We start from the raw sequence: 14668 nt of genomic DNA, 5'->3' as shown, positions 1-14668 counted from the left end.
GGCCCGCTGCTCAACGATATTTATACGCTCAAACGATCCCGCTTCTAATGCCCGTTCGATCGGGACAGCTTCTTCCTGCCTCCACGTTGCTGCCCCGGATCCATTTTCTCGCTCGTTTAAAGCCGGTGCTCAAAGAGCCAGCAGTTAGTTCGATCTTCGTCGATGCAGCTTAAAGAGTTTCATCGGCTCGCGATAAAACATACGCCTTGCGAGCGTGCCGTGAATTTGTTCATTTAAAAGTTTCGCTGAGGTAGGGTAAAGTTGTTCGGCCGCTTTATCAACCTGTTAACTGGTGCACCTTTCGATTACAGCTGCTTCTCCGCTGTTTTCATCCTGACTATCTTTTAAGAGGATTTGCATTTATAATCAGGATTATGGGTTCGTCGATAAATTAATATTAAGTAAATATTTATCCGTTGTAAGTAGACATTTTTCTCTTCTTTTATGGATTTAGGTTTATTGGTCGATGAATAAAGAAAATTACATAATTTAAGAAATACATAGATAATAAGCGAATTTACCTGCTTTGTTTAAACAACGAGTAAATTCATGTTCAGACGGCGGATGTTTATACATTTATGGAAATTTAAAGATATTACAATATGCTCCGAATGCGTATAATATACAAAAGCACACAAAATATCTAAATTATAGTACACGCTATAATCTCTACCAAGCGAAATAAATCTCTAATTAGATAGAATTATATTCGTAAAAATAATAATTTATATGCACATCTATGATGTATTCGTTGCATCGTAATTTATTAATCTCTTCAGAAAATATCTCAGAATCAAACATCTTCCACGAATATTTATCATATTTCCTGCAGTTGAATAATAAAATATAGTGCTCCTGAAAGTATTTTCATTTTACTCACTACACTTTAATTTCTGAATTTCGTCGACAAATATTATAGAAGTAACCGCAATATAATTTTCTCTTAACCAAGTATCTTTCATATTTATTTATTTTACATATTTCCTCGCGTCGAATGGTAGAAGATAACGAAAACTCATCCGCGCCGGTTTTCTTTCCTCTGCCTCTCCGGGTTTTCAGAATAATACATTAGATAAGGAGCCGCGCAATGATTAAATTACTCGAACAACAGGCATCGTAATGGAATAATACCCACGGTAATTGCATTGTGCAACTAATTGGAGGGACGAGCTTCGCACTTTGGCCAGGACGGTATTATCCTTGCACGAACCGTTTCCTTTTAGAACATTCCCTCGTACGTTTCATACATCCACGTGCACATCCACACAGCCAGAAATAAATTATTTGGTATGCGCCTACGTCATATGGCTTTCACGAGCAACTTGCACTTGGCGCCGTGCATGCATCCTTCTCTTTCATTCTCCGTGTAGCTTTTTTTTTTATTCTCTTCTTCGTTTTGCCACTTCCGCTTTCTGGGCTTCAGAAACTAATCTCACAAAGGTTTACAAATAAACGACCAACTCGACGTTTGCTCTTTTTCCTTTGGGCACTCTCTATCTCTCTCTGTGTGTTCACGGTGATTAATTTTACATATCGCACTGTGTCTGTTTGGCTAATCCTTCGTCGCTCACGAAAAATAAACGCGATGTTTGACTAGTGTTAAATAGTAGAATAGAGTACACGGAACTTTTCGAAAAACTATTTTATTCTTCCTGTTTGTGCAGCAATTTTTGCGACAAACAAACTTGATATTTGACTAGAAGTAAAATTATATGGTAGAATTGATATGAAATTTTCAGAAGTGATTTTGTTTTTCGCGTATCTGTTTGTATCTGGTATACAAACTTTTTCCTAACATTTCACATAGCAAACGTTTTATCAGATTATTTGGTACATATAAATATGCGAAACAATGTTCGAAGCTTTGTTATAGAGTTATAACAAAAACGAATATACATATATCTTTTCTATTTTACAGCAATAGAATTTTTTGTGCGAATAACTTTAATTAAAGCTAGAGGTATCAAGCAAACATTGGTATCGGTGTTGATTGATTGATTGAGACAAAATAAAACCAAAATGGACAGAATAGTATAATAAATCTAATTTTTTACTATCCTATATTTTTATGCCAGTTTCTTTTTAACTACATTGTCTGCGAGTCTATTCTTTTCTTATAAAAGTTAAAAGTTATATTTGAGCCGTCAGTTCACTCGAAATTTATTGCGATCCGTGAGTTCTAACGTTTTTTATGAAATTTTACTGGGCTGTAAAAACGAAACTTTAATATGTCAAAAAGTAGAGAAGTTTTTTGACTTTTTCTCTACTCTAAACTGTATAATAAATGGCGCATAATGAATATAAAAACACGACAAATTTATGTTATATCCTAACATAGCCAGACAAAGTTTGCTTGGGAAAATAGTAAAACATACTATATACGGTACGCATACAGAGTCTTAGTTCGATAAAACGTAATTCTACACCACGTTCTTCGTTTGATTCCTGTGCAACAGCGTCTGCAGTGTCACTTGTCGATCGCGTTCTACGGCCTTGAAATCTACATTAAACACGGAGGGGACAATTGTCGTTAATGTCTGGCTGTATTGTGAGCAAGTAATCCTCCGAACGAAAGAGAAACAAGAGTGCTCCTTCGTACCCCCGTCTGTAATTTATCCTCAATTTACTCCCTATTACGTGCATCCATCTTAATCTAGCTTTAAACGAAACCGATAATCGTCTCGGTCCTATTTTCTTAAAGTCTTCGTCCACGAAGAAAGTCGATGCGAAATCATTTCGTACACGTAACAGACAATTGCGCTCTGATTAAATTTATCGTGCATTCCGTGACTCCCAGCAGAGCCGAGTAATCATGTTCGAAAGGCGCTGCAATTATCACGAGACGCCAGATGGGAGAAAATATCCTTCCCGACGAGAGACGTTTCATTATCGAAATTACCAGAATCGATGACGAAAGCCGAGGAGTCCAGCTAGTCATTTATTCGATTTCTCCGGAACACTAATTAAAAGCGGCGCCCGTCCGACGATCTGGACGTCTCAGTCGGTAGTTTGTAATTAATTTTATTGAAATCGAGCGAAGCCTCGCTGCGGCCGCGGGCAATATAAAAGTTGGATCGTAAAAATCAATCCGCGAGCGGCGAGGCGCAAAGGGAGAAGAGAATTAGAGAGACACTGTGAAAGCGAGAAAGGGATAGAGAGGAAGCGCTTCGCGGAACAAAATATCGGTCGAAATGCGAGCGGAGACGAGATTGAACTTTCGACCCGATCTCCGCGCCGCTTCAACGAGACAGCCTCGCACTTGGTGCAAATTGCGAACTTTCATGCTCTCCTCTTCTGTTCAGCTTTTTCAATAAACCGTGGAAACGCGAGAGGAGAGAAAATTGCCCCCTGTCCGCGGGCAAGAGGAAGAGAAAATCGAGAGAGAAAGAGAGAGGGGGAGGTAATTCACGATAGTTTCTTCAGGCATTATTCGATCTTTATGACGTGACTGTATCGTGGCTCGAATCGTTTCAACGTAATTTTCTGAAGCCAGTTAAGTTGTCAGTTATGATCCCGGATATGTAAAACGCTGCCTGTTTCATATAGTCGAAGCGTAGCAAGTTGAATTTCACCGACCGAGCTATCCGTGGTTTTATTTGCGTTTTAGTGGCTGAATCAACCTGACCCGAGCGAAAAATTAAGTTGTCCAAAGTAGTTCGGCCAATTACGAAAGTTCGCCAACAGGTTCGGCTTGCTGGCGATTTTAAAAGCGATTCGTACTCAAAAGAGGTAGACGTCGCTCCGAGAAGTTAATACCCCGCCAGTAGAAAGTGGGTCATTTTTTATGGCCAGATTGACGGACCATTGCTGAGTTATTATATCAAGAATTCGAATTCTCCGGTCCTTAAATTGAAATTTAAGAATTACAAAATTGGAATCTTCTAAAGTAACAAACCTAGTTAGCTTTTCCTAGCTAGGAGAGTTAACATTTCCAGTTTCAAATTGAAAGAATTCTCTTTAAGCGAAATTACAGCAATTCTTTGCAATCGTACACGCAACATACATTGTTTAATTACACGTTTAATATTATTTCATTCCTAACTGCAAGTCGATGAAGTTTTATCCGTACGCCAATAGAACCTTTTCCCTCTGTGCTCGGTTCTTGCGTCTCTAAGTTTTAATTTGAGCAGTCGTTACGCGATAAGCGTTTCGCGAAGTGCACATCAACAGGGTGGATTGATCGCCGTGCATTAATTTCGTCGCGCGAGAAAATTCAGCGGCGAGCGAGCGGACAGCTTCCGTTTCGACGTTGAGATATCGTGTTCCGTCATTCTGACGGACAGAAACGGCCCGTTCAACGGATCGTTAGGTAAATAGAAAAAAAAGGAAGGGAAAGAAAAGCAAAAAATAGACGACCGGATCCGGTCGAGTGATTTCTTCTCTTTAGAAGTGCGGCTACCTGCCACCTATTTTCCACCCATGAAACCCAGAAAGCTTTCTCGCCTCTCCTCGCATTTTTCAAGTTTCTCGCCACCCTTGTTCCATACCTTTTTCGCCCCTTTCTAGCCCTTGGTCCGCCTCCAACCCTCCTCTCCCTTTATCTGCATCCCTCTGTCTTTTACGCTTTTATTCCCCTTCGTAATTTTCGTACCCTTACCATTCTTTCACCCTTTGCTTTTTTTTCAACGTCAAGACAAACGTTATCATAATTCCTAGGTAACCATTCTCGTGTCTCGAGTTACACACATATTTATACCGAAGTCGAGTCGTTTAATTTTATTACTTGAAACACAGCGGTTGTTTCGAGTACGGAAAGAAGTCCTTCTCCTCTTTCTCTCTTTTTTCGCCCGCAAAGCGAATAACGAACAGAACCTTTGAATCTTTTCTCTACAAGTATCTTCGCGTGACAGAGTTTTTACCATAATGAGAAAACGAACGGAGGAAAATAAAAATTAATTGTGATTATCTGTTCTCTCAACCTTTTGTAGATTCAGTTCATTTAAAGGTTTATTAGCTTACTGATAAAATGAGGAAAAAAGACGAACTGTTCTCCGAGGAGGAAGAAATTCTAAAGGTACTTGCCTGAAACATTGACGACGCATGACACAGTTCCTCGAACAGCAAAGAAATAAAACAGACGAAAGTATTTGTTCCAGTCACCAGTAAGGGAGTTCTAACATTTTTGTCCTTTCTCTTCGTCTTTCATCGTCTCTATTCCTCCTCGCTCCCTTTTAGCCTTTTGTCTCCCCTGTAAAGTTGAAGAAGTCCGTTTAGTCTAGTTTTATTAGCGGCACGCTGCCTTTTCTTTGTCCCGCTGCTCTCCGTCTTTCTAATACGTCTTCATTTCCCGTACATTTCCCGGACGCTACATCAATTTAATCTCTTTTTGCCTTTGCAAACCCCCTTTTCTCTCGATCCTTCTTTAATCTTGCCAACAGTTAATTAATTGAAACAATATGAACAGTAGCCCACGTGACAAAATAAAACGGTCCCCAACGTTAATGAAACGATAAATGTTTAAAGAGAAAGAACGCGAGACTTTACATTATTTGGAGTTAATATGCCGCGCACGTTTAACAAGACCGTTCGTTTTTTCGAATCTAGTAGTTCGCTTGAAAATAGTAACACGAACAGACGCAGAAAGGACGAGAGAAAAATGTGCATGGAACTGTACGAATTGCCACTGGCAAGTGAAAAAGACCAACGTTCTCCCCTGTACTCCCACGGCAGAGTCGTATTTACGCGGCATGATGTGGCGTGACTGGCAAATTTCACTTCAGCTCGCTGTTTCTGCGCGAATTACGCGACGTTTATAATCCGTAACCCGAGCCGATGCAATGGGATGTACCCCGCGATGCGTGCACGACAAGCACGCGCGCAAACACACGTGTTGAGCACGTGGTAGTTCTTCAGCCTAACCATGACGAGAGCTCTACGCTGTTTACACCGTGTTCCATCCCCTTGTCTCGGGAAATTTCACTTTCCCTTTAACCGTAGCCGAGTTGTTCCACGATTAGTAATTCCTCGTCGAAGTTGCTCGCGGTCTCTATATTTCCTCCGCGAACTATGGACGTAATATACGGCGTGGCGTGCAGCACGCCGTTGAGAACGAGCCCGTTGATCGAGCGTAAATTAGGCACAGCTGTAATTATCGCAGGTGCACGCGGTCGATTAATCCGAGACCGACAATTCGCAACCAAACTACAAGTTGGAATAATCGCGAGAAACGGTGAAAAAACCCGTGTTGCGATGTAATTACGTTGAAGCAAATGAGTCCGGCTTAATAAACTGGTTTCTCGTTAATTTGAATTTTTCAATCGTACTCCAGCCTGGCGGTATTTAATTCAATATGCTTGGCGTGTTATTACGGAATGAATTATAAACAATTGAGTTTTTTCCCAATTAAGTAATTCATCGTACAGTGTAGTCGCAATGATGCCCGGTTATAACGTTGGCGAATTAATTTACTGTACAATGGGATAATACTATACCATATGAATGTATAATTATACTAGTTTCGTAATGTAATTAATTAAATCAATGGAACGATGTTAATATAATGTTCACTTCGAGTTAAAGCATTCGTTGAAATGTTCACGTCCATGGATAGGGGAGAGCATGCTCATTACTATGTTTTTTCTTTCATCCCGATATCTCAACTGCCTTTGGAGATAATTAATCGAAATCAATGGAACGATGTTAATATAATGTTCACTTCGAGTTAAAACACTCGTTCAAATGTGCACTAAAATTCATGTCCATGGATAGGGGGGAGTATGCTCATTACTATGTTTTTTGTTTCATCTCGATATCTCAGCTGGTTTCGGAGATATGGCTGTTCTAAGTTGCTTATTAAGTTACAGGGAATACCGAATTCCTGAATGCAGCGTGACCTACATTTTTTCTTGGAAATGCGTACGCCGCAATAGCAATGGTAAAAAAACGCTGACTCAGCGTCTGTCACTGACCAGCGCACGTATCGCTAGTGCGGGGTAGGTCAGTGAGCGCGTGCTAGAGAAAGAGAAAGAGAGAGGTCCGAGTGTGCGACAAGGATAGAGCGAGTAAATTATTAAAAATTCCCTTCCTCTTTACACGACGATATCTCGGGAACAGGGCGTCGTATCGGGACGATGTAAAAAGCATTTTAAAGGAGACGAATTGCCGCTTTTAACGTGCTTCGTGCCGTTGATGACGCCTTATTATATTCAGAGCTATTGCGATGTAAAGTTTGAGAAATTTCAATAGGTTTCCCATAGGGCTTTGCAATAGAACATGTGGTTGTTTTGATGTTATATTGATAAGCTAACTTTTGAAATGTCAAATTGCATACAATGCTAATAATTAGTATAGAGTTCAGCCTGTTTCTGTTTACTAAGTTCCTGTTCACATGTAATTTGAAAGCGAGGCTAAGTACTTGATTAAGAAATTATTTTTCGACGTTTCGTATACTCAGGACCATTATAAATATAAAATTAACTTTCCAATTCTTATTTCGCGTAATAATTACGATTTAAACTATGTTAAACTTATTACAAGAACTTCCTCTATCCATATATTTACCACTAAATGTACAACGTGAAGAAACGTTTGCATGACTTTTTGCGAATTCCAAACAACCAGATGTCGATTTCTAATTTCGTTCGAAGCTCTATGCGAAATTTGGTTCGAGCGCCGTTACATTTATTATATTACAATTACGGCGAAATAGTAGCTGACAGCGAACTACATCGCAAAGTACATCCATTACCCCTGTGCGTCGTTTCAACTGTCTAACTGCAGGTATGCATGTCACATGAACACACGGAAGTGTCGTGTACGCATGTGACACGGCCGTGTGAATGCATCATATGCAAATAAAGCAAGGGGGCGAGGTCGTGGACCGGCAAGTTTATGCGAGAACACGATAGAAATTTCGAAGATGAAGACGATTGCACCCAGTCGTATTACGTTGCTCGCCATAAATGTTCTCAAATTGCTAGGATTGTTCGTGCTTTACGATAACTTAGAGCCAGTCGACCCTCGACCTGCGTCTTGCTATTCGAAATCGTGAATGTTTTAACAATTGAGATGTAGCCATTGTCACCAGAAACTATTATTATACTATAGGACACATGTCCTGTCTTGGAATTACTTGACATTGTAATAGGATATTCAGGTTTCCATTGCTACGTCGATGGCGGTGGCCCAGTTTGTTAAACAATGGAACAACTACCGTTGTAAGCTTTCACTCGCAGCGACAATTAGAATTGCAACGCAGCATAATTTATGTTGCGAAAAGATGGATCGAACGAGTTCGTTATACGACACGTGAAATTATAGCTCAACGGTGTCTATAGATGTAATTAATAATTGATATGAATGTAATTAGAAGATGGATGAATTTAGAGTGGATGGACGATCGCAACATTGGAAACTGGATATTAAGTCTGGAATGATATACAATGCTTATAACATACAATGCTCTGGAATTACATTGGACTTATACTCGACCATTTGGGAAACTCATTCTGTGTAACGTTCCCAGCTGGGAATGAAAGTGTAAGTTTCATTTCTTGAAGCATCGGCAAAGTAAATTTCGTTCAGGAGCAACTCTATAACGATTCAAGCCTCGCTCGAGCAACTCTTTGCCAATGAAATCAAGAACGAACCTCTTTTCTCATTAGAGAGAAGATTCGAATCTCTGCTATATTCGTAGATAAAGCCTCTGTACGCGGAGTGGATTTTATTTTCAAAACCATTTCCGTTTTATTTCGCTGATTTCATTTATCCTCTAATAAAGAGCAATTCTCTTCACACCTATTGTTCCAAATCTCAAAAGCATTTAAGCAATCAAAGTCACTTAAAACCAAGTGTTAATATAGCGATCTCATCATTGTATGGAAAGATAGATTCTCGTCTCGAGAAGAAAAACTTCTAGGTAGAAAATTAACATTCGCTGCTAGAGACTTTTTGAACAAGTGAAGCAGAGCATCGCATGCTACATATTTCTTCATAAAGAATGTGCGAGTGAGAACTTAGGGAAAGAATTGCGAGGATTATGGAAGAGTTACGGCGACTATGAGAACGAGAGTCAGAATTTAGAGAGACGGAATTTCGGCGAATTGTGTCACGCTGAATGAGAGTTATTGTTACCGTTATAAATAGCAAAACAAAGGTAGCACAGTCTAATGTTCTGGTTAAAACGACTGCAATCTATTTAATTAAGAATCAGTTATATATACTTAAGAAATTACCATCTATACATTCGTTCAACTGCTTATAAAGAAACTGAACTTTTCTTACCTAAGTTCCAATCAACTTAAAAGCATAGTTTGTTTCTGTTTCAAACCTCACACTCAACTTGCAATTTGCTTGATGTATAGTGGCTACAACAAGTATTGACACGTACCCTTATCTTCCAACGAAATTCTTTTATCGGGTCTTTTTATCAGAGTTTACACTCGATTTTCATAATATTCAATTTTTGCAGCGGTAAAAAAACTTTACTAAATCATACGAGATTTAATATATCAATGGTCTAACTATATCGATTAATTACTATGGAAACGCTACAACAAATATTTAAACGCATACTTTGTTTCCGTCTCAAGTCTTACGCTCGGACTCGAACTAACTTGCAATCTGCTTCATCTCATCACTAGCTGCGAGCGTAACAGACAGACCCGTAGTCCCATTCGAGCGTTCCAGCACGTTTCAGCGGCCGACCCAGCAAAGAGCAATAAAGCAAAAGTCAGAAACGGGTAAACCCATTGATTCTGTCCGCTCGTCGTGGCAAAGCGTTCCATGAAGGCACGCAGAAAAGTGGAAAAAGTATACGGTCGACAAGGAAATGTCCACTTTCGCGGAAATTACGTGGAGGCAGTGGCCAGTGACACGCTGACACGGCGATGTACTCGCATGTACAACGGCTACGTAACCGGGGGGTTGGTCTCGCACAGCGATGTGCCGACTGGCAAGAGCGACCGCACTTTACGAGCATTGCGGCGAAAATATATGATTCTCTCGGTGGCCTAGCGCGACCGTAAACTTTCGTCCTCATTGTTTCGAGCGACGGAACGCTAAGGGTTTGGGGTTGAGACGGTTGAGGGGAGGGGATGGGGTTTGGTCTGGTTTAAGAGCGGTAGACCGCCGCAGGATTCGAGACAGACGTAAGATTAACGGCTGGTTTGCTTTGTAGTTTTATAGTCACCAACTGTTATTCCCATCCCACTCTTTCTTCGTGGCTTCGACGTTTCGCCTATCCGATATCCTACCTTCTCGATGACTATTTCTTCTAAATGGAGATTTATGATGCGAGAAACCGTGTACCCAATGCCGTCCAGCAAAGTGGATTGTCGTAGGTGGAGTTAAACGAAACGAGAAGAATTTAAATAATCGCATCGCTGGATTCTCTGCTTGCAAATAGCGAAAGTGTCGGCATTGCAGTGATGAAGATGTAAAAATGTCCTTAGAAAGTATAGGCTAACTGTGTGAATGTATACATTTATTGGTACAATTGGAGAAATGGAACCTAAATATAGACGTGTTTCTCTTAGTAAATTTTGCGCTAAGGGAAAGACAGAGAGAGGAAGAGAATATTTTCTTTGAAATATTTAATTCTATATTGTCTGGATATTTTCATATTTTTGATATTATAAATATTGTATAAATATTCACGGTTTACTTTCGGTACATAATATATCACAGAATTAAGAATATGAATATATCAAATGAACTGGAGAGCTTCTCTCATTTCTAAAATTAAAAACCTCAGTAAAAAAGTGGGACAAGCACATCCTTCTCGAAAAAGAAATTAAGTACAGAGTTTACGCCGGGAATTTTGTTTTAAAATCGTGGAAGTATTTCATCGTTCCGAACTCAACTTACAGGAAAATCGTATTACTTATAGCTTTATAAGACGATCTGATATTTCCATTTAGATTTAATAGCTGGAATTTAATAGGAGAGTTTAACTTCAGCTACAATTTTTTTAAATTAAAGATACTGCCACTTGAAGCTTTTCTTTGAAATTCACGACAGTTTGTCGCATTGCAATCAAATTTTCGATTTCTCTCTTATATTGTAAAACCTGCAAGCATTACGTAGAAGTAGCAGATTCTCAGAAAAATCGTATTAAATATATGGCATTTCAGCTATTATTTGTAACGAAAGAGGCTCTTCAAAAACTTCCAATCTTTATTGCGTCTACGATAAGGCGTTCTTTACTTTCGTACGTAATGGTTCCCATAATCCCCCCTTCGTTTCCTTCGAATGCGGATTTAAACATCGTTCGTCATCGTTTTACGCAAACGACACGCGTCCTCCTCCTCCCTAAGAGGAATCGCGCGTTACGTAGACGGGTGCAAAAAGGGGCAAAAATCGGGATAATACTTTCGGGAAATAAAAGTGTCGTTTGCCGGTGAAAAAAGCTTCGGTCGTAATAGCAGGGCGAGAGAGATTTCGAGGAGGTGAGTCGAGTGCCTACGAAAGATAGCGTAACGCCGTGAGATTTAGCACGTAGTAATTCGCCTTAATGCCGACGTACATACGCGTCCTCGTCGGTGCTCCATTCGAAAGCGATATTTGTATTTCGTGGGACGTGCCGCCTCTGCCTCCTTATCGTGAACACACCCAAGGAGATTCACCAGAGCGCGTTTCTCTTTTATCGCGTCGCCTTACACTGCAAACAGAACGAATGACTACTTTTTGCCGCGGTTACTTTTATCGGGTACAACGTCGATATCAACACGTTGTAGACTATACGAATTGGGCTTAATTATTCGTTGCATATTTTTTTTTTTTTTGTAAACGATATATAGTTACATTTTTAACGCTACGCTTATTTTTATGTAATTTTATGTATTTAATATAAGTAAAATATCGTAAGAAGGAAAAGGACGACATAGAAAAAGAAATAGAAGTAATACTATGTGGCTGGAGTAAAAAGTTTTTGACGTTTGAAGAATCTATTTAGAACCTATATACCCTGCTGAATTTTCTATAATGAATGTTTGAAATAAGCTTTAAGTTTGAGTTAGATATACTTTCGTGTCATTTTATAAGGCTAGCGATAGGGGATCGAAAGTTAAAATTTCCATGAAAAAGTTAGTGAGTAAAGTAGCTTGTCGTTTAAGCACCATCTACCTATCGCGTTCTTAATACTTAATTGATCGATAAACCAATTAATCCACTGTGGCGTTTCACAGTAACTTTACTATGTAATAGACTCGGATAAATCCACTTTAGTTTTGCTTTAATGGGTGCAGAATGAAATGTGCAATTGCTAAGCCAACTAGAGAACTCCAGTAGAGAATTATAATACAGACATGTTTCAATATTTTATGATGATCGTTCGATCTACGGGGCTTTGACATTTCGATAAGTGTTGCACAATTTTATCACGATATTTTGATCAACGAAATTCCAAAATTTCGGCAAATATTTTCAAATTTCGTCACGACGTTTTAATCTACGAACTTTTAATTTCGTTAACGAATCTTTCGAAATTTTATCCCTATCTTTTGAAACGTGTCTGTCACATCCCAAACATAGCTATTGTTTTTCTTTAATTACCGACTAAGAGAGCCCGAGGCGTCGCTGTACAATTATTCTAGTCGATCTTCAGCGCCAATGGAAATGAAACTGGCGTGCGTTGGAGAGAGTTGGTGGCGTTGCGCTTGAGGCATAATTCTTTAAAAAGGGACAACCCAAGGGGGAAGGTAAAAGAAAAAAAGCAGAAAAAAATGAAATGTCTCGATGATCGGCCAAAGGAAAATACCCCGCGGCTCAGCTAGAGACAGAAAGAAAACACTTTCGGTTTACGGGACCCTGTATACGGTTTATAATATTATAAAGCTACGTCGATGGAAGGGGAATAGCTTAAGGGGTAAAGAAAGTGGCGAAGGAATGAATCATCTGCGGGTAGTTTCCTCTGAGCGTGCCCATAACGGCGAAAAAATAGAAACAGACGGTGCTTGGTCAGACGAAGTAACGCGACGGTGTGGCTGAGATAAGGCGGCTGACACGTTCGAGCACGTTCTACTGATTCTCTTAAGGGTATTGATTAGGATTACAGGCACGTGTTCGGATATTTAATCTCATTTCGATTATAGTTTCTACCATTGGAGAGATTTTGCTGTTTTCTTAAAGCGAAGAACAAAATCTGAAGTAGCGGATTTCTTTATTCTTCATTTCGATGGTTTTCTTAACTTTGCGATGCTATAGTGGGACACCGGGAATATTCAGCAGTTATTTTTGTTTCTGACATTTCTGAGAGATAATGTCTGTTCTTTATAATTGTGGTAATTTTTTACCATAATAACGTAAGATTAAATATGCATATTTTAAAGACGTTTGTTAGATACGTTGGTTTGGTAGACAGATAAATTATACGTTAACTTCAGCTATTTAAATACTTCCAGTTTTGTAGGGGAATGTTCAAAACACTCATATTTATTTAACATACGGTCTAATATAAATGGGTACGTATGCAAACGAGAAGAGGAATAAAGGGCCGAAATAAAATAATATCTTGAAATTATGCTAGAAATATGAAACGTATATGCACGTGCACATAAAAGTTCAGATATGCAATGCAAGGATATAAAGTGCAACAATAAAGGCGATGGAGTGCATAAACAACTTTATATTCTCGGAGGAAAAATTATAGTGCAAAAAGTTCTGATATATTCGTCGTGAAACTTGCTCACAAAACAAAAATGTGTACAAGTAGTTAACACTAGAATTATTAACGTTTAATGTGTACCTGAAAATATGTTATACGCAGACAATTATAACTAGAGTGATAAAAGTAATTGCCCCAAACCATCATTTTTACCAATGTATCTACTATTAAAAACTACCATATATACATATATATATAAATATATATATTATAAATTCTAACGTAGAAAACATTACTTTTAACTCTTGCTGCAGTGTTCAATTATACAGAAACATAAAAAGCATTTTATTTAAATTCATAGTGCAGTATCCAATTATGCAAAAATATAAAAAAAGCGTTCTTTTCTTACATTCAAAGCATAGTGGTAAATTATGCAAAAATATAAAAAGGAAACATTTCCTTTTTAATTCATAGTGCAGCGTTCATTTACTAGGCAAAAACATAAATTCCCGTCTAGCAGCGCGAAAGTGTTAAGCTTTTTCTATCCTCCCCTTTGACTCTACTCTGTCAACAGTGAGCCCCCTCGGTTGCCTATAAATTCGTCACGCGGCTCGATATCCCAACCCCATTTCCCGGGGCAACGCTAAATAAAGAGGTAAAGGTCGACGTGTAACTAAATCCCTCCGCTGCACGACGATTTTCAACCCGTGTACATCATCCGTATTCGCGAGCTCTGCTTTTTGTCAATTAATCTGCAGTTATCAGTAGGTCGGGATAGGATGAATTCGTGCGACGTTGGGAAACCAGCCGAGGGGAAGTTGGTCATTTGTATGACGCCAGCGTGCTGCTGTATATACGGGCGTTATCTGTACACCGAGCTTCGCCCCTCTGGGGAAGAACGGCCTGTGACACGTTAACGTGAGACCACGAAACGAGAGAGGGACGAAGGGGAAAGTTGTTGGTTGCACACGATGGAAAGAGGATACCCAGCCTCTATGTTTGGGTAGAACGTTGTTTATGCGAAACAGTCAGCACAGCGAGTTACGATGTCAGCGGCTCGTTCTGGTTGGCTTCGTTTGATAATTCGATAGCACTTTTGCACCTCGAGCATAGCGATTCTCGTCT

The 14668-nt window shown here is 39.4% G+C and overlaps 1 protein-coding gene and 1 long non-coding RNA gene across 7 annotated transcripts in view; one reads left to right on the top strand and one right to left on the bottom strand.

The window, feature by feature from the left end:
• LOC117216343 overlaps window positions 1-14668 on the top strand; it is a 109694-nt gene that overhangs the window by 15278 nt on the left and 79748 nt on the right. The window lies entirely within an intron of this gene.
• LOC117216346 overlaps window positions 3939-14668 on the bottom strand; it is an 81964-nt gene continuing 71234 nt past the window's right edge. For 3 of the 4 annotated variants that reach the window (XR_004489360.1, XR_004489358.1, XR_004489361.1), the window contains one exon: window positions 3939-5188. This is a non-coding gene — a long non-coding RNA (uncharacterized LOC117216346). Of the gene's footprint in view, window positions 5189-10553; window positions 11600-14668 lie in introns of those variants that run through there. The other variant, XR_004489359.1, reaches the window with a different exon arrangement.

This window comes from Bombus bifarius, unplaced genomic scaffold, assembly GCF_011952205.1.
Source record: "Bombus bifarius isolate JDL3187 unplaced genomic scaffold, Bbif_JDL3187 scf7180000010271, whole genome shotgun sequence".
NCBI lineage: Eukaryota > Metazoa > Arthropoda > Insecta > Hymenoptera > Apidae > Bombus > Bombus bifarius.
The sequence above is the reverse complement of the archived record's forward strand: the minus strand, read 5'-3'. Positions and strand labels throughout refer to the sequence as shown.